This window comes from Rhinopithecus bieti, unplaced genomic scaffold, assembly GCF_001698545.2.
Source record: "Rhinopithecus bieti isolate Rb0 unplaced genomic scaffold, ASM169854v2 scaffold_11964, whole genome shotgun sequence".
NCBI lineage: Eukaryota > Metazoa > Chordata > Mammalia > Primates > Cercopithecidae > Rhinopithecus > Rhinopithecus bieti.
The window spans coordinates 7,563,110-7,584,137 of NW_016807677.1; the positions used below are offsets into that span (position 1 = coordinate 7,563,110).

At 43.9% G+C, this 21,028-nt stretch overlaps 1 long non-coding RNA gene across 1 annotated transcript in view; it reads left to right on the forward strand.

The window, feature by feature from the left end:
• LOC108536471 (uncharacterized) overlaps positions 1-20,424 on the forward strand; it is a 61,684-nt gene extending 41,260 nt beyond the window's left edge. The window contains exon 3 of the long non-coding RNA XR_001887523.1: positions 20,317-20,424. This is a non-coding gene — a long non-coding RNA (uncharacterized LOC108536471). The remainder of the gene's footprint in view (positions 1-20,316) is intronic.
• Positions 20,425-21,028: the final 604 nt, after the last annotated feature.

Below are 21,028 nucleotides of genomic sequence, written 5' to 3' on the forward strand. Positions count from 1 at the left end.
GGAACCCAAGGACGACCCCAAGTTTTTTTGTCTGAGAAACTTAGATGTGATTGCCATTTGCAAGAGGAGCTGATTTGATGGGGAAAATTGTGGATTTTGTTTTAGACATGTTACGTTAGAATTGCTTACTGGAAAATCAAGTAGACAGGTTGAGGATGCACTTGCTTATATGACTTAAGGTTTGTGGGAGACATTTAAAGTAGGATGAACTTTAAGGATCTTCTACTTCATTTCACAGCTGAAAAAACTGAGTCTGAGTGAGGTGAGGTGGTCTTGACCAAGGGCACACAATGAGTTGGTCATAGTGCTTACTTTTGGTCTTTTGTACTCATTGCATACTATCTCTCTGTGCATGGGGAGATGGCAACAAGTTAGGTCAACAAATTATTATGGTAAATTTGTTTATTTGGAATTCCCAAACCTTATAGGGTTGTGGAAATGAAAGAAAACCCATCTTTGATATTTCCAGCCAAAGTCCCATTCCTAGGCTAGAGGGCTCATGGGCTGGATTCTCGGTGGCCATTCTTGAATCTCTAGTTATATCAGGAGGATTGCTTGAGCCCAGCAATTTGAGACCAGCATGGGCAACATTGTAAGATCCCTGTCTCTACAAAAGTTTAAAATATTAGCCGGGTGTGATGCTGTGCACCTGTAGTCCCAGCTACTTGGGAGTCTGAGGTGACAGAGCCAAAACCCTGTCTAAAAAAAAAAAAAGAGTTTCAGAAAGACCCATAGATTCATTTTACAAATGAGGAAGTTGAGGCTTAGAAGGCAGTTAAATGACTAATTCAAGGTCCTATTGCAGATTAGTAACAGACCTGAGACCGGAACTCTGTCCTCTGACTTACAGTGCAAAACTTAAGACTTGGAGTAGGAAGATCTGTCTTCAACTTCCATCATTTCCATGCACCTAAAGCAGGAAGAACAAGTCTCTCACCTTCTTTAGGTTTTCACTTCCCCAAGTATGTGACACTGCAAGTTACTTATCACTGCAGTACATTAGCTTATTCATTTGTAAAGCAGAGTTAATCAAATGAGATAACTTACATAAAATGTTTCAGGAAATTGCTTTTTTTCCTACTATAGCATACAGCATTTCATATGCCAAAACCATCCAAAAGAGAGGAAATTCCAATTGAACCCTTCATTAGGAAGAGGATACTGACATGGGAGAGTCCTGTGCACATGACTTGTATCTCTAGTGTCTTAGTCTGTTTGTGTTACTATAAAGGAATACCTTGAGATTAGGTAGTTTATAAAGAAAAGAATATTCTTTGGCTCATGGTTCTGCAGGCTGTAAAAGAAGCATGGTGCTGGTGTCTGCTTGGCTTCTGGTGAGGGCTTTAGTGCTGCATCGAGACAGGCAGAGAAGGTCAAAGAGGAAGTGGGCACGTGGGAAGACAGACCAAACCTCAGGGACATCCTGGCTTTATAAGAATCCACTCTCATGGGAACTAATCCATTTTCCCAAGAACCAATCCAGTTTCTCAAGAGCAAGAACTCACCCATTGCCTTGAGAATGGCATCAAGCCATCGCACCACAAGCGATTCCCCCATGACTCACCAGCTCCTATTAGGCCCTGCCTTCAACACCACCACAGTGGGGATGAAATTTCAACATGCATTTCAGTGGAGACAAACAAATTATATCTAAACCACAGCACCTAGCCAGCTCCTTTTCCAGCTCCCCTCATCTCCTAAAGGGGTGATTTTTAAATTTTTTCTCCTCTACCACGTCTTCTCTCCCTCTCAGAGGAAATATATGCAGTCAGATGGGAGCTTCTTTGATTTTCTTTAACCACAAACATCTGCATAAACACCATTCCTATCTCTTCCTCCTTCTGAAATGGCGTTATCCCACTTTTTCCCTTGGCTAACTCCAATTCTCACTTCTTCTTTTCAACTCGACTCAGAGGCCACTGCATCTGACCCACATCCACCCTCCATTAGCAGATTGGCTGCTGTCTTGTTTCCTCCCACAGCACCTTTCCATGGTGTTACTACAGAATATTGTATTAATATCTAATCATTTTCATAATAGCATATATATGTTAGATATGTTATATGCTACATATGTAGTATATTTATATACTATATACTTATATGGTATAACTAGATATAGTATATATGCTATATAGTATTATAGTATATACTATATATTTAATAGTATATAATAATACTGTATGATAATTATAGTAATGATAACCTTTATTAAATGCTTACCATGTGCCAGACACTTTTTTATGAACTTTATATGCATTAATTCACTTAATCCTCTCAAGGTAAGTGTGATTGTTACCCAAATTTTATAGATAAGCAACCAAGGGACAGAGAAAGTAGGTAACTTGCCTAGTGATCTGTAGTAAGAGCAAGAGTAGGATGTGAAATGAGGTAGGCAGGCTCCAGCATTAGAGACTATTGTACACGGACTTTGCTACCCACCCCTGGGATGTGAGTTTTATGAGGTGCACTGCCTGGGTCTGACTCATCCCACCAATGCCTTGTTCCAGGTCTGCAGTTACTTGTGGAATGCCTGTACAAAGGAGATGCCATCAGCAGAATGTACTAGCTTTTCAGTGGCTAATAGCCCCGGGAGGGAGGATGCCGGCTTCCCAGTGCCTCCTTCCCAAAGCCCTGGCCTCCAGCTCATTTCTGGTCCAACTAAGTGGGCTATATCTGAACCTGGCAGCAGTCAGGAGATGTTTTTTTCCCCCAGGGAATAGTGCCTATAATGTACAAGGCATACTGTGATGGGAAAAAATGATGACTAAGATGATTAAAACAAGAAAATTCGAGTCTCATTTTCCAAGGGATTCTTCTTGAAAAGTGAGCAGAGTTAAGACACTGGGCACAAGCATGGATTCAACTATTTGGTGGTCAGCCAGCAAAGAGAGATGGTGCTCAGTATCCTATCCAGTGGGCCAGCAGGGCCCTGCTGAGCCATCCACTCATCCCCCACTCCAGGCATGCAGAAGCTGACAGTCACCTGAAGGTCATCATAATCAAAAGACATTAGTGTGTAGCCAGGCACAGTGGTGTGTGCCTGTAGTCTCAGCTACTCAGGAGGCTGACATGGGAGAATGATCACTTGAGCCCAGTTTAGAGACCCTGTCTCTAAAACAAAAACAAAAGAACACTAGTGTGTAGTGAAATGGTCATATGATTGTTGGTTGTTAGCAAGTCACTTACGTCTTCTAATCTTAAATTACGTCTTCTCTGAAGTAAGGGCACTCATAAAACCTATTCCACAGATTTGTTGGGAGAAAGTAAAGCATCATACATCATGAAGGGCAGTAAAGATATGTTATATCTGCAGAATGCTGTAATAATAATTACTAAGTAAGGATGCTAGTAATAATAATATCTAATCTCTATATAGCACTTGCTATATGCCAGAAACTCTTCTAAGTGTTTTATACATATTTAATCCTTACAACAATCTTATAGGATAAGTACTATCATTTATTTTACAAGTGAAAAAACTAAGGCGCAGGGAGGTTCAGTAGATTGTCCAAAGTTACACAGCTAGCAAGTGGCATAGTCGACATTTGAAATCAGGCTTTGAGTCTGTGCTAACTGCCACGCTATACTCCCTCTTTATGAAGAATGTGAGCATGTACATTTTACGAAGCATCATTTCATGTAGCCCTCCCTCCCCACTCCCTCAACTCTCCGGCAGTGACAACATTGGCTTATTGTTCATACTGAGATCAATCCACCCCTGAAAAAGTATCTGGAGTCTGCTACACATTCCAAATCCTGCCAAAGCTTGTCTAGTGTTCCAGAAAATGACAAAAAGGGTCAGTTTTGTTCTCAGTGAGAGGCTAGGTAACCTCTGCAAACTCTCTGTGTTCTCATGGTTCTGACTTTTTTTTTTTTTTTTTTTTTTGAGATGGAGTCTTGCTCTTGTCACCCAGGCTGGAGTAGCAATGGCATGATCTCGGCTCACCACACTCTCTGTTTCTCAGGTTCAAGCAATTCTCTTGCCTCAGCCTCCTGAGTAGCTGGGATTACAGGCACCCACCACCAGGCCCAGCTAATTTTTGCATTTTTAGTAGAGACGGGGTTTCGTCATGTTGACCTGGCTTGCCTTGAACTCCTGACCTCATGATCCACCCGCCTCGGCCTCCCAAAGTGCTGGGATTTACAGGCGTGAGCCACTGTGCCTGGCTGGTTCTGACATCTTAATATCCAGCAGAGTCCTCAGTAGCTGAATCTGACTGCAATGGAGGTGACTCCAGAAATCAGACTACAGATATGCATTAGGCACTCACACTATGACCAGCATAGTGCTGGGATGTGGGGGATGATGTATAGGAAGCAGGATTGTGGTGTGTATCCACAAAGAGTTAGCAATCCAGTTGGAAAGATCCAACAGATGAAACCACAGAATATGATAACAAGATAACATGAAGTGACAATGTGATGATTGAAACTGTTCAATATTGAGAATGAGACCATGAGAGATAAAGGGAACATGCTGCTAATTGTATACCATTCAGTTCCTGGTCTTTATATCAAAGCTCCAAGTTTTCATGTCTCCCAGCATGAATGACCTGTCCTTTCTTCCTAGAGAAACAATTCCAAGAAAAAGGACATTCTTCACTCAGCAGCTCCTGCCATATTCACTGAGATGTGTTTTTGTGTTTTCCTATGTATTTCTTCATCAGAGATGGTAGATAAGTCAATCTGGGGTCTGTTACCCTTCGAGTAATACCTGAATAAGTGAGGAGAGCAGAGGGCACTTGGGTCAAGTTGTTATGTCAGATGATTCCCTGCACCCTGTTTCGTGGTGTGCCCTCACCTCTCTAGGGACCTAGAAACTGCTTCCTAACCACAGATGCTTAGGTTGCTTCAGGTAAGGCATCATCTTAATTCTTTGACGGGCGGCAGCCCTTTCTCCTCTAGCTGGATGACATTGGGTAAGCTGCTTACTGTCTTTTGAATTTTAGTTTTCTTCATCTATAAAATGGATGTATTAGTCCATTTTCATGCTGCTGATAAAGACATACCTGAGGCTGGACAATTTACAAAAGAAAGAGGTTTAATGGACTCACAGCTCCATGTACTGGGGAGGCGTCACAATCATGGCAGAAGGTGAAAGGCACGTCTTACATGGTGGCAGACAAGAGAAGAGAACTTGTGCAGGGAAACTCCCCTTTATAAAATCATCAGATTTCATGAGACTTATTCACTATCATGAGAACACCATGGGAAAGACCTGCCCCCATGATTCAATTACCTCCCTCTGGGTACCCTCCCACAACATGTGGGAATTCAAGATGAGATTTGGGTGGGGACACAGCCAAACCATATCAATGGATATATATATATGAAAGTGTATGTGAGGACAAGCTGAAATAATCAATACAGATTCCTTACCATCCTGACTGGTACATAATAGTTTTTTCTAAAATGATATTTTTATTATTAGTTCTACTACTAATATCCTCACATTGCTACCACCATTATCATCACCATCATCATTACCACCAACATCATCAACATCATCAATACCATCATCACTGTCATCATCTAACGAGTACATCCCATGTCCCATTTCCTTAGGACCTATTCAAATGACTTGTTGGTTAATCTGATAAATACCAAGCTCTCTTTGAGTGACAATGCCTTAATTTGTCACCCCACTCAGGAATATCTTTTTTTTTTTTTTTTTTTTTTGAGACGGAGTCTCGCTCTGCCACCCAGGCTGGAGTGCTGTGGCCAGATCTCAGCTCACTGCAAGCTCCGCCTCCCGGGTTCACGCCATTCTCCTGCCTCAGCCTCCCGAGTAGCTGGGACTACAGGCGCCCGCCACCTTGCCCGGCTAATTTTTTTGTATTTTTTAGTAGAGACGGGGTTTCACCGTGTTAGCCAGGATGGTCTCGATCTCCTGACCTCGTGATCCACCCGTCTCGGCCTCCCAAAGTGCTGGGATTACAGGCTTGAGCCACCGCGCCCGGCCAGGAATATCTTTATTCAAGTTTGCAGGGGGCAAGAGAGTGACTTACTGAAAATTAATGCTGACAATTGTAGGCCCCATGGTGGGAGAGAAAGGAAGTTAGTTTTGGCCAAATGGACTTTTGGATGCTTCCCAGATCCCCTCCTCTGCAGCTGTCAGTTCTGGCCCAGAGATAAATTGCTTCACTGGGTTTTCTCCATTGTCCCACAATGCAGGTAAAGGAGACCTTAGTCCACAAACAACATTTCCCCTTTCTCCATTAATTACAGTGTCATGGTGAAGGGAGAACTTCATTTTAATTTCAGTCCTACATAACGCAGTGCCTGGAGGAAAACAACAAAGTGTTTGAGGTTGAGATTCTGAAGCATAAAAAGCACAGGTTAATTACCTTTGGCTTCACAGGCAGATTTCTGTGTACACAATTGTGTTTCATCTTTGTAACCTGAGGCTCTACTTTGAGGGTTTCTCAAATAGAGAAATTACCCATGCTCTGTCCAGAGTCATGCGCGAGTTAAGAGCTCACAGGATGATGGGCATAAATACCGCTGGAGCAGCCCTATGACTCTTGGGGCTCCCGTAAGAGAAGTCCTTCTCTGGAGAGAGATCGATTTGGCAATTCAGAAGGCTAAAGGGACTCATTCTGAAATTTTTGCTTTGGGGCTCCCACTTAATGTTCCACTCTGCAAAGTAGTGTTCAGTTCCACTGAAATTCTTCACCAAGTCAACACAAATTTCAATGTGGAAATGAGTGTGTAGAGACATTTCTGATGTATTATTATTATTATTATTATTATTATTTTGCTCTTGGCTGAAAACACAGTCAGACCTTTGTGCAGAATGTGGATTCTGAAAGGCCATTGAATGCCGGTTGGGAGAATCTTTAAGGCATCTCAGGGGAACAGTTAGCACAAATACAGCACATGCCAACTTGCCTTGAGGCTAGGAAGGCTGAAGCTTTCTCTGTAGCACTCCCACTCTTCCTACATACTAACCCTGAGAGGATCTGGAAGGCACATCCCCTTGGCTGGTACAGGAGGCTTATTCCATTCATCCGTCGAACAAATATTTGTTGAGCGTCTGTTAGTGCCAAACCTATTCTAGGTGCCAAGGATATAGCAGTGAACAAAAATAGGCAACAATCCTTCCTGACATAGAATTCCCTTTTCCTCAGGTTGGTTGAATATTGGTATTTTGTTCTCTCTGACTGTATGTGTGTGTGAATTATGTAAATGTATCTTAGATTTTATATATAGATCTTAGATTTCTTAGATTGATATAAAATAACATGTAATAAAATGTAAATATATTGACATATTGTATTAGTCTGTAATCACGCTGCTAATAAAGACATACCTGAGACTGGATAATTTATGAAGGAAAGATGTTTAATTGACTCACAGTTCCACATGGCTGGGGAGGCCTCACAATCATGGCAGAAGGTGAATGAGCAATAAAATCACATCTTATGTGGCAGCAGGCAAGAGGGCACGTGCAGGGGAACTCCCCTTTACAAAACCATTAGATCTCCTGAGACTTATTCACTATCACGAGAACAGCATGGGAAAAACCCGCCTCCGTGATTCCATTACTTCCCATCGGGTTCCTCCCAAGACATGTAGGGATTATTACAATTCAATGTGAGATTTTGGTGGAGACACAGAGCCAAACCATTATCACATATAAATAATATATGAATAAAAATATGTAATTATACATTCTTAGATTGTGTGTTCCAAGAAGGCAGGGGTTGAATTCATCCAATTATCTTTGTACAAGCCCAGAATGATACCATTCATTCATTCATTCACTCAATACATACTTTCTGAGTGCCTACTGTGAGTTAGGTGATGGCGATACAGTGATGGGCAGAAAACCCCTCACAGAGATTCTAGTCTAATTTAGTAAACATGAGAACAAAGATAGTGAGGCCATGGTATTTGTTGACATTTAATTTAAGTTTATGATGCACAAATCTTAAATCTTACATCCAAAGAGTCACGTTGTATTCATTGCTAGTTGACACATTTTTTTTGCATGAATGACATTGCCCACCCTATGTACAACCTGGTTTTAAAATCTTTTCTTTTGAAATATTTTAGGTTTGCAGAAGGGTTGCAAAATAAAGCACAGAGGATTCATATGCTCCCTTCTCCCTGCTTTCTCCCCCCCCCCCTTTTTTTTTTTTGAGACGGAGTCTCGCTCTGTCGCCCAGCCTGGAGTGCAGTGGCGCGATCTCGGCTCACTGCAAGCTCCGCCTCCCGGGTTTACGCCATTCTCCTGCCTCAGCCTCCCGAGTAGCTGGGACTACAGGCGCCCGCCATCTCGCCCGGCTAGTTTTTTGTATTTTTTAGTAGAGACGGGGTTTCACCGTGTAGGCCAGGATGGTCTCGATCTCGACCTCGTGATCCACCCGTCTCGGCCTCCCAAAGTGCTGGGATGACAGGCTTGAGCCACCGCGCCCAGCCGGGCTATGGTTTTTTAGAAAGACTACTATAGAGGTGAAGAGGGCTTCTCACTACATCCTGCCAAGGCTATGTGATATGAACATGACTAGTCACAGGTGACGTTAACATTGGTCACTTGGTTAAGGTGGTGTCTGCTAGGTCTCTCCATGGTGAGGTTATTTCTTCCCCTTCATACACTCTTTGTTAGAAGCTAGTCATTAACCAGCCCGCATGGGAGTGGGAGAGATTAACCTCTATCTCCTAGAGGAATCCTTCTTTCTTCTTGAGTTTTCCTCACTTGTGTGTCTTGTCTTTGGGGATAAGGGCTTTAAGAATCATAAGATTATTTTCCTTTGAAGTGATGTTAAAGTTATGCTATATTAAAGTTTAGACATTTAATCTGTTTGTACTGCACTTTGTTTAAAACATTCTTCATCATTTAACATGAGCTTGTGCAATACAGACAAAGAAGGAGGGAGGGAGAGAGATGAATTTTCATTGGAGGGTTCTAAAGTTCTTGTTGTTTGTAAACTAACTCAAGTACTACAGATGCAATACCCTTTCCTCAGTTGAGAGCAGTTTTAGGAACTGCCTATTGTATTTTAAGATAAGAGACTCAATAGTAGTTCAATTCACATAACTGTAGAATCACAGAACATTAGGCCTGGGCACAATCATCTGCTCTGGTCTCCTCCCTTTACAGATGAGGAAACTGAGGCACAGAGAGGAAGCATGACTTTTCCGAGGTTGCCCAGCCAGTCAGTGGGAGGCTGGGTCTCCTGCTTCTCAGGGTTCTTTTGCTGTAAATTCCTGTCTGACCTCCCCAGTAACAGAGGGGATTTACACCGTCTCCCCTCACTCCACGCTCACCCCACCTTCACCCATCCCGCCTCTCTCCAGGGCCTCCCTTTTCTCTCGGTAGATCAGGAATAAGGCCTCTATCCAGACCATACTTAGGATAATGCAGGATTGCAAATACCGCCACACCTCAGTCCCACTCAGCTCACACCCACTACCCTGAGGGCAGAAGGACCTCTCAGGCTTCAGCCACTTCCCTGCATCCCATCCCACCAACCTCAGCTGTGGCCTGCAAGTCCCACACCTCTTCTAGCCAGGCTCTGGTATAGGATGGAGACGCTGTGGTTTAAAAGTGGAAGCTCTCTAGTAAATTTGGAGTTCACTCTCAGAGACTGCTGTCCCGGAAACAAGGAGGTCAATTTCCTTAGAAGACCACACCCGCTTAAAGCCATGGAGGGACTAAGCAAGTAGGTCTTACCTTCTCAGGAGGCAATATGACTCACAGTTTGCATTTGGGAGAGGAAACAGGAAAAACATTGCCCCCTTCCTCCTACCACCCACTTCCCCTGGGGCTAGAAAGTGAAGGGGTAAACATCTGGCTGAATTTGCCCTGCTCAGGAGATACGTCATTTCTCCCCATGAAAGGAATGAAGCTTAAAATCCCATTGGGCTCCTAGGTTCAAAGGGAGTCCAATGATCAAATTCACATGCGAATGCTTTCCAGTGCTTCCCTGGACAATGAAGTTTACAGGAGGTCAGGGGAAGAGCTTTCTCATGCCAGAGGCTAAGTGGTATCCAGAGGTTCAGTCAAAATATCTGACTGGAGTTTTCACATTGCCCATTTGGACAGTCTTGGCCACAGCTGGGGATCCTACAGGAAGCACAGCTAAAGGTAATAAAAGCCTCCAAGGAAGCGGCTGCAATTGCGGCTTCAAGGGCACCTCCTGCATGGGGCTTCCACAGATTGGGCGACCCACGTGGTGATGTGAGTAAAGGTGAGGTTTGGGTGCCTCAGTTTCCCTCTGGGGTTGTGCCTCATCTACATATCCCTCTTGGTGTAGGATCTTCAGTTTTCATGCCTTTTCGCCCCATTAAGATCTCTCAGGAAAGCTCAAGAACTCTTTTATGCTAGCATGTAAATCACTGGCTCTGCCTCAAAATATTAGACCTTTACAGGGATCATTGCTTTTAAACAGGGATAAACATGGTTCTCAACCTTGGCCTTGCAGCAATATCACTTATGATACATTTATCAAATACAAAAGACTGGGCCCCACTCAAACTCTATAATGTTAAAACAAAACAAAACAAAACAAAACTCCACAGGTGAATCTCACTCACCACCAGGCCTCACAGCCATCCCTAGTTTAAGTGAGAAGGTGTCATTGTGTGATTCCCGACCAGCAGCATCACCTTCACCTGGAGCACAGAAATGCAAATTTTCACCCCGTCTCTACTAAAAATACAAAAAATTAGCTGGGTGTGCCCGCGGGCGCCTGTAGTCCTAGCTACTCGGGAGGCTTAGGTGGGAGAATGGCGTGAACCTGGGAGGCAGAGCTTGCAGTAAGCTGAGATGGCGCCACTGCACTCCAGCCTGGGCGACAGAGCGAGACTCTGTCTCAAAAAAAAAAAAAAAGAAAAGAAAAAAGAAAAAAAGATACGCAAATTTTCAGCCTGAACAAGACCTCCTGAATCAGAAACTCTGGAGGTGAGGCCTAGCAATCTGATGCATGCCAAAGTTTGAAAACCACTGCCTTAGGCTAAAGGACCAAGGTCTAACTGGGGCATTTTAGTTAAGATTTGGAGCAATGTGGTTGGAACGCAGGGGTGTCCTCTGAAACCACACTTGGTCAATGGTTGGCTGCTCTGCAAACACATAGAGCTATCTCTGATTGCTTGTCAATCTATTGAAGCTGTCTCAGACTTGCAGATGATCAGCGATGTTGGAACCTTTTCTTTCGGTAGGAAAGACAGTGATGATTGACCTAAAGCGGCAGCAACACAGTGGCTAATTAGTGGTGGTGATGGTGGTCATGACTACCCTCTTCTTTCCACTGATGCCCCACAAGCCACAGACTATAAGTGACGGTGGTAGACAGGGCAGAAGCAGAGGATAAGGTGGTGGTAGGGGAAGTTAATGACTTTATTTAAGATAAATTATACTGAATTAGAGATCATGGAACTCTTGCACACAGTATTTCTTTAACTGTACATTTATCTTAAAAACAGTGATCCCAAAGCATCACTTGAAGTGTAGTATCTTTATGGCCTGAAAGCACCGTAAATAAGAAGGATTTCCTGAACGTTCGGCTGAAATGTGGTGACATTTCAATTCTATTCAATTAAGCACTATTCTTAGTATTGGGATACATCAATGAACAAGAGACACTGTCTATAACCTCAGGATGTAGGAGGGAAAACAAATCAGCGAGAAGATAACCCCCCTTACCGCCTCCTGCCCTTAAAGAGGAGACACAGATGCTCTGTGAACACCTACCACTTGGCTTGATCTGACATCTGGGGCTTAGATGAGTCCTTTCTGGGTAAGTGATGTTTAATCTGAAAACTGAAAATTGAACAGGAATCAGGCAAAGGGATGGAGGAAAGTAAAGGAAAAGGTGGGGAGAAGAACATTCTAGACAGAGAGAAGCGCTGGTGTGAAGGTCTGGAGTAGAGAGAAACCCTGGTGTGGAAATGTAAAGAACTGCAAGCTGAATATGCTGTATCCTAGGAAGTATGGGGGGAATATGTTAGGAAATGAGGTTAGAAAGGCAGCCATCCCAGCTCCCAGAGGGCCTAGGAAGTTAGATGAAGGATTTAGATTAGGGCCTAAGGGCAATTGGAAGGGCAATTGAAGGATTTAAAGCCATGGAAGAAGATGAGAGATTTGCATAAAATATAAATCTCTTGGCTGCATTTGGAAAGTGGATTGGGGGAGAAATTGTGGGTATTTGGAGACAGTCAGGAGACGGGTGTCATGCGGATTAAATTTACAAATGTTTGCTTAGGGAAAATATGAAATGAGCTAAGAAATTAGAAGATTAAAATGTGTGCTTCATCTTATGCTCTTTTTCAGCCCTAGTTTCGTTTCTTTGAATGAAACAGCTCTATGAGAGCTCTCTTCAGAGTTCGTATGTTCTCAACACTGTTCCTAGCCAGCAGCATGAATAAATCAACCTATACTAATTGAAAATTAGCTGTGGGCAAACAGTTTGAAACACTGCTGGGCACCATGGGGGATTCCAGGAAGGCTTGGTCCTTGCCTGTGAGAAACTAACAATTGAGTAATGAAAATAAACAGAAACTCTTAACTCTTAACTGCTCATTGAAGATTCAAGCACCATGTGAATAATTATCAAAAAGTGAGGAACTGAATCCTAAACACTGTAAAAGGAGGATTAGAAACGATTTCAGGGAAGTGTAGGTATTGGGCACCTACATCCTTCCTTTGAAGGATGCCGGGAGGTGGGCGGACCCATATGATTGAGAACACACTGAGGGTGGAAGTAGTGTGAGCTTAGGCCTTGTGGTTGCATCCCCATTTGGGGTTACATTTGTTCTTGATTTTCAGGGAAGGTTGACTGACCCTCAGACACCATAGAAAAGTACACTAGCTGTTGCCAAAAAACAAGGGGGTAGTGAAATGTTCTCATCTTAATTAGTGGTCACTTTTCTGCCACACCTGCTGGAACTGCAGCAGAATGGGGACATGTGGGTAGACTTGGTTGGGAAGGGAAATGGGGCTGACTTGGGAGAGGCCTGGAAAGGGCAGAGGGGACAGGTAGTGCTGTGGAAAGGGCAGAGGGGACAGGGAGTGCTGTGGGCCTTCCATAACCCTGGCTGATCACCCTGGAAATCAAGGTGACTGGGTTTCAGAATGTTACCTAGTGCCACGACAGTTTACAAGTTACATATAACAGGAGGGACCATCCTAAAAACTCTGTCCCCAAAGCCCCAACTCTTTGCCCCTTAGCATGGAGCCAATCTGTTCTTATGTAGGAGTTCAACTGCTCTGAAGGGGACATTGGTTCTGAATTGCTCTCAAGTCTCAAGTATCATTTGCTACTTGATGGCCACCTGCCACCATCCTGGGCAGGGGCTGAGGAGAAGGTTGAAGGGCACAGGGACTGAAGCTGTCCTGCAACAGCAGCGTCAGGTCTGGGCTGGGCTGGGAGAAGACAGGCATGCCTCCAGGGTGGCTTCTGCGAGATACCTGTACTGGCTGGGGGACCAGGTTGAGGGACTGTGCAAAGTGATCAAGGTGATGTAGGAGGCGTGCCTCTAAGTTTGGCTGGAAGACATTTGTCTGCAGGGTGAGTTCAAGGGGACATTGCCTAGGGCAGAGTATCTCCAACTCTGTATGTTCTCTGGAGATGCTTGTGGGGCTGCCTGGACTGAGGGCTAGGGAAGCCAAAGGAGTGGGAAGACCCCAAAGACAGCCTATGGGCCCCACCTGCTCCCTTTTCACTGAAGTTGGGGCTTTTCTATCTGCTTTATATTTTGAAGAACTGCTTAATAATTTATTTGAAAAAGAAAAGGATGCTGGTGACAGAAACCAGTTGAAAATCTTTGTCATTTGAACAGCCTTTTCACAACATGCTCTTTTGGTCCCATGCCTACCATGCTTGAAGGTATGTCCCTAAAATAGGGGAGGTCCTTGATCTCTCGGACACCAACAGGGGTGACAGTACTGAACCCAGGGCCTGCTCAGTGTGTACATACTCTGCTGGAGTGCTGGGATGCAAGGCTCTGCTGGGGTTGCCGGGAGCAGGGATGGGAGCAGGAGCCAGTGAATTGCCAGCAAGAGGAAGAACAATGGGCTAGTGTGAGTGCTGCCTGAGGGGGCCTGTGGAGGTGACAGTCCACCGGGGCTGCGGAGGCGTGTTTGTCCAGGCAGGAAGCCACATGGGACCTCAGGCCGGTCTCCCCTGGCACAGCTCCTGACCACACCTGCAGCAGAGCCCCTGGGTGCCTTCAGGATGAAGAAGCTGTTGCTGGATGGCCAAACCCACCTGGCCTGGGCCAATTTCTTCCTTACTTCCTGGTTGTGGTCGAGGACTGCCCTCTCTGCTCCAGGAAAATTTCTCCACTATCTTCAGGCCATTTGGCCTTCCTCCTTAGTCACCTCATGGATTCACTATCCAGGAGCCAGATTCCCTGAGCTGAGAGGACTAAGTTCTAATGAAATGGCTTCTGAGGGGGAGAGGACTCATGGATAGGACACCTCATAGATTCTCCATCTATATACGTGGAATGAATGATTTTATGAGCATCTCAGGCTTTTCCACTCTATTGAGACTATTAGACCAACAAAGATAGGGCCATATCTTGGTAAGTGGCAGTCGTTTTTATCACCAGATGATGACTTTCTTGTGTCAGTTACTTGAAGACGAGGTCTGCCTCTCAAACCAGGCACAGGGCTGGCCACAAGTGTCTGAAGAGGAGGCCAAGGTGGGCCGATATAGAGATCAACAGTAGAAATGAGGAGGCTGTGGAGGTGGACCAGACATTAATTTTCACACTGGGTATGTGTATTAGTTTCATGCTGTTGATAAAGCTATACCCAAGACTGGGTATCTTATAAAGAAAAAGAGGTTTAATGGACTCACAGTTCCATATGACTGCAGGGGCCTCACAATCATGGTGGAGGGCAAAAGGCGTGTCTTACGTGGCAGCAGACAAGAGAGAATGAGAACCAAGCAAAAGGGATTTCCCCTAATAAAACCATCAGATCTTGTGAGACTTATTCAGTGCCACAAGAATAGTATGGGAGAAACTGCCCCCATGATTCAATTACCTCCCACCGGGTCTCTCCCACACCATGTGGGAATTATAGGAGCTTCAATTCATGATGAGATTTGGGTGGGGACACAGCCAAACCATATCAGTATGGAAAGGGCAAGAACTTTGAGCCACAGGAATGGGCTGGCTACAGCAAGTTCAGAAAGCTGGACTCATCAACTTAACCTCTTCCCCATGCCTAGTGTCCCCTGGGTTATACCTAGCATGCTCTCTCTTGTTCAGTGCTTAGTAATACAATGGCCGTTTCTTGGTGAGGCTTCATGTTGTGCCTTTTCATGCAGTATCTGAGTTGATCCTTGTGACAGCCTGGTGAGGAACTCTTGTATCTATATCGTACAGGTGATGAAATCAAGACACAAAACATTAAGTGCTTTTGCTCAAGGTAACAGTTTTAAGAGGTAGACCTGAGATTTGAACCCAGATCTATTTCATTCCAGAGATCAAATTCTTCATTGCTGTTTGCTATGGAGTTTCTTAGACAGTACCAGTTTGTCTTAACTGTGCGGAGTATTTCTAAGAGCAGAGTTCGAGTTCACATTTGCATGAAGCTTCTCAAAGGGTAGTGGAGCTCCCAGAGTTCAATCAGCATAAAGTGGAGCTTGGGGACAGGTCATGTCACTTGGTCAGTCATCCTTCCCTCCTAGAGCATCTCCCTCTCCTCCTCACGCTAGACCTTCGACACTCTGGTTTTGCTTTAGTAACTGGGGAGTTTTTCCTCCTGGCTTTTCTCTGCAACCTCTTCCCATCTGTCCCCAAAGCTGAGAGTGGCTAAAGAGGAAATCATGATCGTGCATCCTGTATTTGGGTCTAGAGTAGTAGATATCAAAGTATACAGTTCTTTGGGCAACCAGCATCCTGGAGACCTGAACTCAGCTACCTCTGGGCTTCAGTGTGTCCTTCGCAGGCAACCGTGGGTTCTGTGCACCATGGTCAGCCGCTGCTGCTGCTGCTTGAGGGTGTGGAGGGCTGCAAGGAACAGGTGTTTCAATGCTGCCCTTTGCTTTGGTTGCTCTAATCAGTCCAAGCTGACATCCAAGCCTCTGAGAGATGAGTGAATATGACCATCTAGATTAGATAAAGTGATTCATTGTAATTTACAAACTGTGATTTAGTAATCTGGTTCCTCGACTCAGAGTAATAAGAGATCCATGATAACAGTGGATTTGGAGGAAACTTGGGGGAGATCCAGACAGCATCAGGCCGCAGTGCTATCCCTCCTAGCAATCTTTGCCCTCATTTTGATGTGTATGTTCGTGAATCTAGGTCATTACTCTGTGATGTATTCTCACACCTCTCTGTAGTTCAGGCAGTACCATAAGACTCCTCTCAGGGCCCAGGCTCAAGCCTATCCATGGGATTGCAAGAATGGCTATCCCTTTTGGGTGCTTACTATTTGCCAGGCACTGTTGTAGTGTTTTACACACACTCAATAATCTAACCCTCACAAGAATTCTATAACGTACATACTCAGAGAAGACAAGGTTGGTGAAGGCAGGATCAAACCCAAGCATTTGACTTGCAGGTCTGGGCTCTTAGCTAGCAAACTATGTTACCACTGTGCTGGCTGGAATGTCTATTCTCCCAAAAACTCAGAGCCAAGCAGTGAGGGATGAAGGAGCCAGCCGAGTTCCTGCTTTCTGAACAAGATAGCTAGGTGTTATAGAAGAGAACCAGATAAGGCAGTGGTTCTCACATGTGATCCCTGAACCGGCAGCCTCAGCCTCACCTCAGAATTTGTTAGAAATGCAAGTCCTCTGGTCCTGTCCTGGACCTACCAAATCAGAAACCCTGGGAATGGTGTTTTGGATGCATGACAAAGTTTGAAAATCACTAGAGGCCAGGCATGGTGGCTCGGGCCTATAATTCTAGCACTTTGGGAGGCCAAGGCGGGCGGATCACAAGGTCAGGAGATCAAGACCGTTCTGGCTAACCTGGTGAAACCTCATCTCTACTAAGATTACAAAAAATTAGCTGGGCGTGGTGGCGGGCACCTGTAGTCCCAGATACTTGGGAGGCTGAGGCAGGAGAATGGCCTTAACCTGGGAGGCGGAGCTTGCAGTGAGCTGAGATCGTGCCACTGTACTCTAGCCTGGGTGACAGAGCAAGACTCTGTCTCAGAAAAGAAAAAAAAAAAAAAAATAAAAGAAAAAGAAAATCACTGGAAAAGGGAAGCTGGAGGCTAGGTTCTAGGTCTATCTCTGCCCTTGCCTACCTAGGTAACCATAGGCAGGTAATTTCGTCTCTCTGGTCCTATTTCTTCATTTTAAAAATGAAGTGTTCACTCTAGATTTAGTCACTTTTCATTAATTCAGCAAACATTTATTGAGTGCTTACTGTGTGACTGATTCCGAGAATGCAGAGACATGAAGCTTTCAGAATGGAACAGAATGAGAGCCAGGTGGCTTGGGATCATCTGTGGTTACCACTCCAGGTTCAACCCTAGTTAATTCTTGCTGAAATAATTGTTAGAAAGACTCTCTCTAACCTCCCACCCTTTCTCCTAACTCTAATTTATCTTCACACTGTTGCCAAAGCCACTTTTAAAAGAAGCGTGACTCTGACCCTGTCACTCCTCAGTGAAAAACCTTCCACGGCTGCCTATTGCCCATATTTTCCCAATGGAACACAAATGGAACACAATTAGAAAGACATTTCCAAGGATCACAAGCAGCTTGGAACACCATTTCAAGGACCAGAGAGATGCAACACAATTCCAAACTACTTGTGATCCTTGGAAAGGCGAGAGGCATCAGACATAACTCTGCCTGTGCCACCCAGGCCTGTAGGATGGTGAGGAGAAAGAAGTCCTGGCCAGCAGAGGTTCTAGGTTCTGTGGAACCTGAGTCCAGTGGCTAAAAAAAGAAAATAAAGACTAGGATTCTCATGCAACATTTGGCAAAACTCTATACTTCCTTGAGGCTCCCACGACATTTCTCCTAGATAAACCTGGCTAAATTCCTGCCTGTATTTCAAAACCTATAAAAAATTTGGAGCAACAGAAAATGGGTATGTTGGCTCAAGACTCAAGACTCTCAAAAGTATGAGTTTGGAGTCTATTGAAGCAACTGGGGCCATTGTCTTCAACAATCACCATGAATAGGATCCCTGGGGCTTGATGACTGTAGTTAACCTAGGTGGGCTGGAGAACTTACTCTCCAAATTCAGATGCAGCCACTGATGTCTATATGGTTGTCTATCCCTGAAAAAGAGTAAAGGAGCTGTTATCAACTAATCAATGAGACTTTATTGAGCATGTACTCTACTACTATCATTATGCCAAATTTGCTGGTTACAAAAGAAAGCTAAGTTGCCTCCTTGCACCAGAAGTCTGCCAAATTTTCTGCAATCCAGGGCTTGACATCATGTTATAAATTGGGCCATCCAAACTCTAGCTGAGGTGGGTCTGAGTCAGCTTAGCAATCTGCCTGGAACTTTGCTTTGGAGTCTGTGCATCTGCCTGTGAAGTCTACCTCGACTGGTGTAAAATGGTTGCCTTGTTTTGGGAAGGTAAGTAGTCTGAGTTGCATCATGAGATGTTCAAGTGGGACTGGAAGGCTTCGAAGAAAGAGGGAGAGCCAAGATGCTCAGAGTCCTGTTGGACTCTTAAAAAACCTTCTGTCTCTGTTGCAGAGTCGAAAGCCCACCAGAGCCTTAGTGCCTACTTCCTGTGGCATGACTGTGCTTAAAGCTCCCTGAGCTCAGTTCCTACTTCATTATTGTGAGGGCAGTAGCTGGTGCTCAATTGATATTTCTTGAATTTGTTGCATGTAGAATATCTAGGTTGGATGCCATTGGTGGTTTTTATCTGTATCCCTTAGCTGGGTTTTTAGAAATGCTTTTCTGAATGTGCCCAAGATGTTGATTTTGAAAGATACTTTATGATCCACTGCTTTCCTTGTTCTGATGGGAAGATATTTGTTCTGGCTGCCTCTCCTCTACCTCTCCCCATTTCCACTGGAATGTAAGCTCTAAGAAGTCAGGAGGCTTACTTTCCTTGTTCACTGCTCCATCCTCAATGCCAAATACAGACTGGATGACAGTGGGATGACATTCAGCAAATATTTGCTGAATGAATGAATGAATGCATGAGTGAATGAATGGATGGATGGATGAATGAATGATCAGCTGTCTGTGTGTGTGTGTGTTGTGGGGAATAATGTGATGTGGTGATTATAAGTTGTGGAGTCAGATTGCCCAGATTATAATCCTGGCTCTTTTCCTTAAAAACTGTGTCTTTTAGTCAAGTTTCTTAACCTCACTCTGTTTCCTCATATGTAAAATGAGGCTAATACTTCAAAGCATTGTTATGAGGATTAAATGAACTAATATGTGTAAAGTATTTGGAACAGTTCCTTGCATATGGTCAATGCTCCAGAAGTCTTAGCTATCATTGGCTCTGTGAGCTGGAAGACACACATGGAACTCCTGGAGTTGTTTTATCTCCCTTCTGCCTCCCTCCACTTTTGTTTTTTTATGGTGTGATTGTGTCTATTTATGGGACACATTAATTAAGAGAGAGTTTTTTAAAAGAAAAAAGTATTCATGCCAATCAGTTTATATTTATTGTGTGCCTGTTACATTTATTACTTTTTTCTAAAAAAAAATTAGTATTTTCTCCCACAGATAGTGATAGCAACACTGGGCTCAAGTCAAAATCTTTCACATTCCTTATTAATGAAAAAATAGTAATAACAGTACTAGCTACCATTTATAGAGTCTTTTTTATATTCTGGGCATTGTGCACTTTGGTGGACCAGGGATCATGGATACCCAGGTATTGATCGAATGTCAGACTTTGTCTCTGGGTTCACTGAGGCCAGGCTTAGCTTACATTGTTCTTTAGTCTCACTCCAGTGTTACTATGGCCAAAAAAACACCTCATGTAGAGTTAATCCTTAATTGAATTGACTGCTCTATCTTTGGAAGCAGATTTCTTTTTTTTCTTTTAGACCTTCAAAATGTCTAAAATTTTGAGTTGTCATTATCTCTTTCTCAACGTTTCCTCTTTTTTCTTCCTACACTGACATTTCTATTTATATCTCCTTTTCATTTTCTCTGTCTCTTCATTCATTCATTTATTCAAGTTGCTTTCCCACCAAATTATAGAAGTGGTAGTTGAAAAACAGCAGCACAGCTGCCAGCCCTATAGCTCCACCCGTGACCAAAAGTTGCCCAGGAGCATGGCATGCATGCAAATAGACTTGTCTTCACATGTTGGATCCTTTTTTCTTTTTATAGGAAACTATACCTTTGATTCATAAGGAAATGGACTTTGGTTTTATTGTAATTCCTATTTTCATGGTGTTTCAGCACAAATCATGAAATACACCTGGTGAAACTCCTGAGTCACTGGAGGGCTTGAAGTTTCAGGAAGAGGAAGAGGAGGAGGTTCCTGTGTGGCATCTTCAGAAAGAAGGATGTTTGGCAAGTATTACCTCGATCACTCGACAAACTCCTTTCACTTTACTTCTTTGAGCCTTTAGCTTAAGGAGAACAGGGCATGGTCAGTAATTGATTAAACTACCAGCATCCCCCATATATGGTTTTTGCAAGGCTCTGGCCCCTTGTGGGCTTTTAAATGCTGCACAGAGAAGAAGTGAGGCTGAGAGCTTTGAGTCCTGTACAGGCAGAGTGTGTGCCAGGTCATAGGGTCACTGGATCACTATTCCTTGGGAGAACCATAGGAATGCAATTGTTTCTGGGTGTGGAGCGTTCATGAAGCCAAGCTCCCTGTTGTGTGTGGGAAATGATGGTTATGTGTTTAGCTAGACAAAAGATGTTCCATGCTACTCTTAAGCTGGAGGCTTTTGTTTTTCTTGGTAGTCAGGGCGTTCTAGGGGCATTCCAATGAAGAATACTTGAAACGGGATAGATAGAAAAGGAGATCTTGAGAATAAAGGAAGGACTAATATTTGGTTGTCTAGTGTTGTGCTTCCAAAATCCCAAAGCAATGTCACCTGAATTTTTTTCTTTTTTTTAAAAACACCTCCAAACCAGTCAACGAACCAAGCAACCAAGCAAC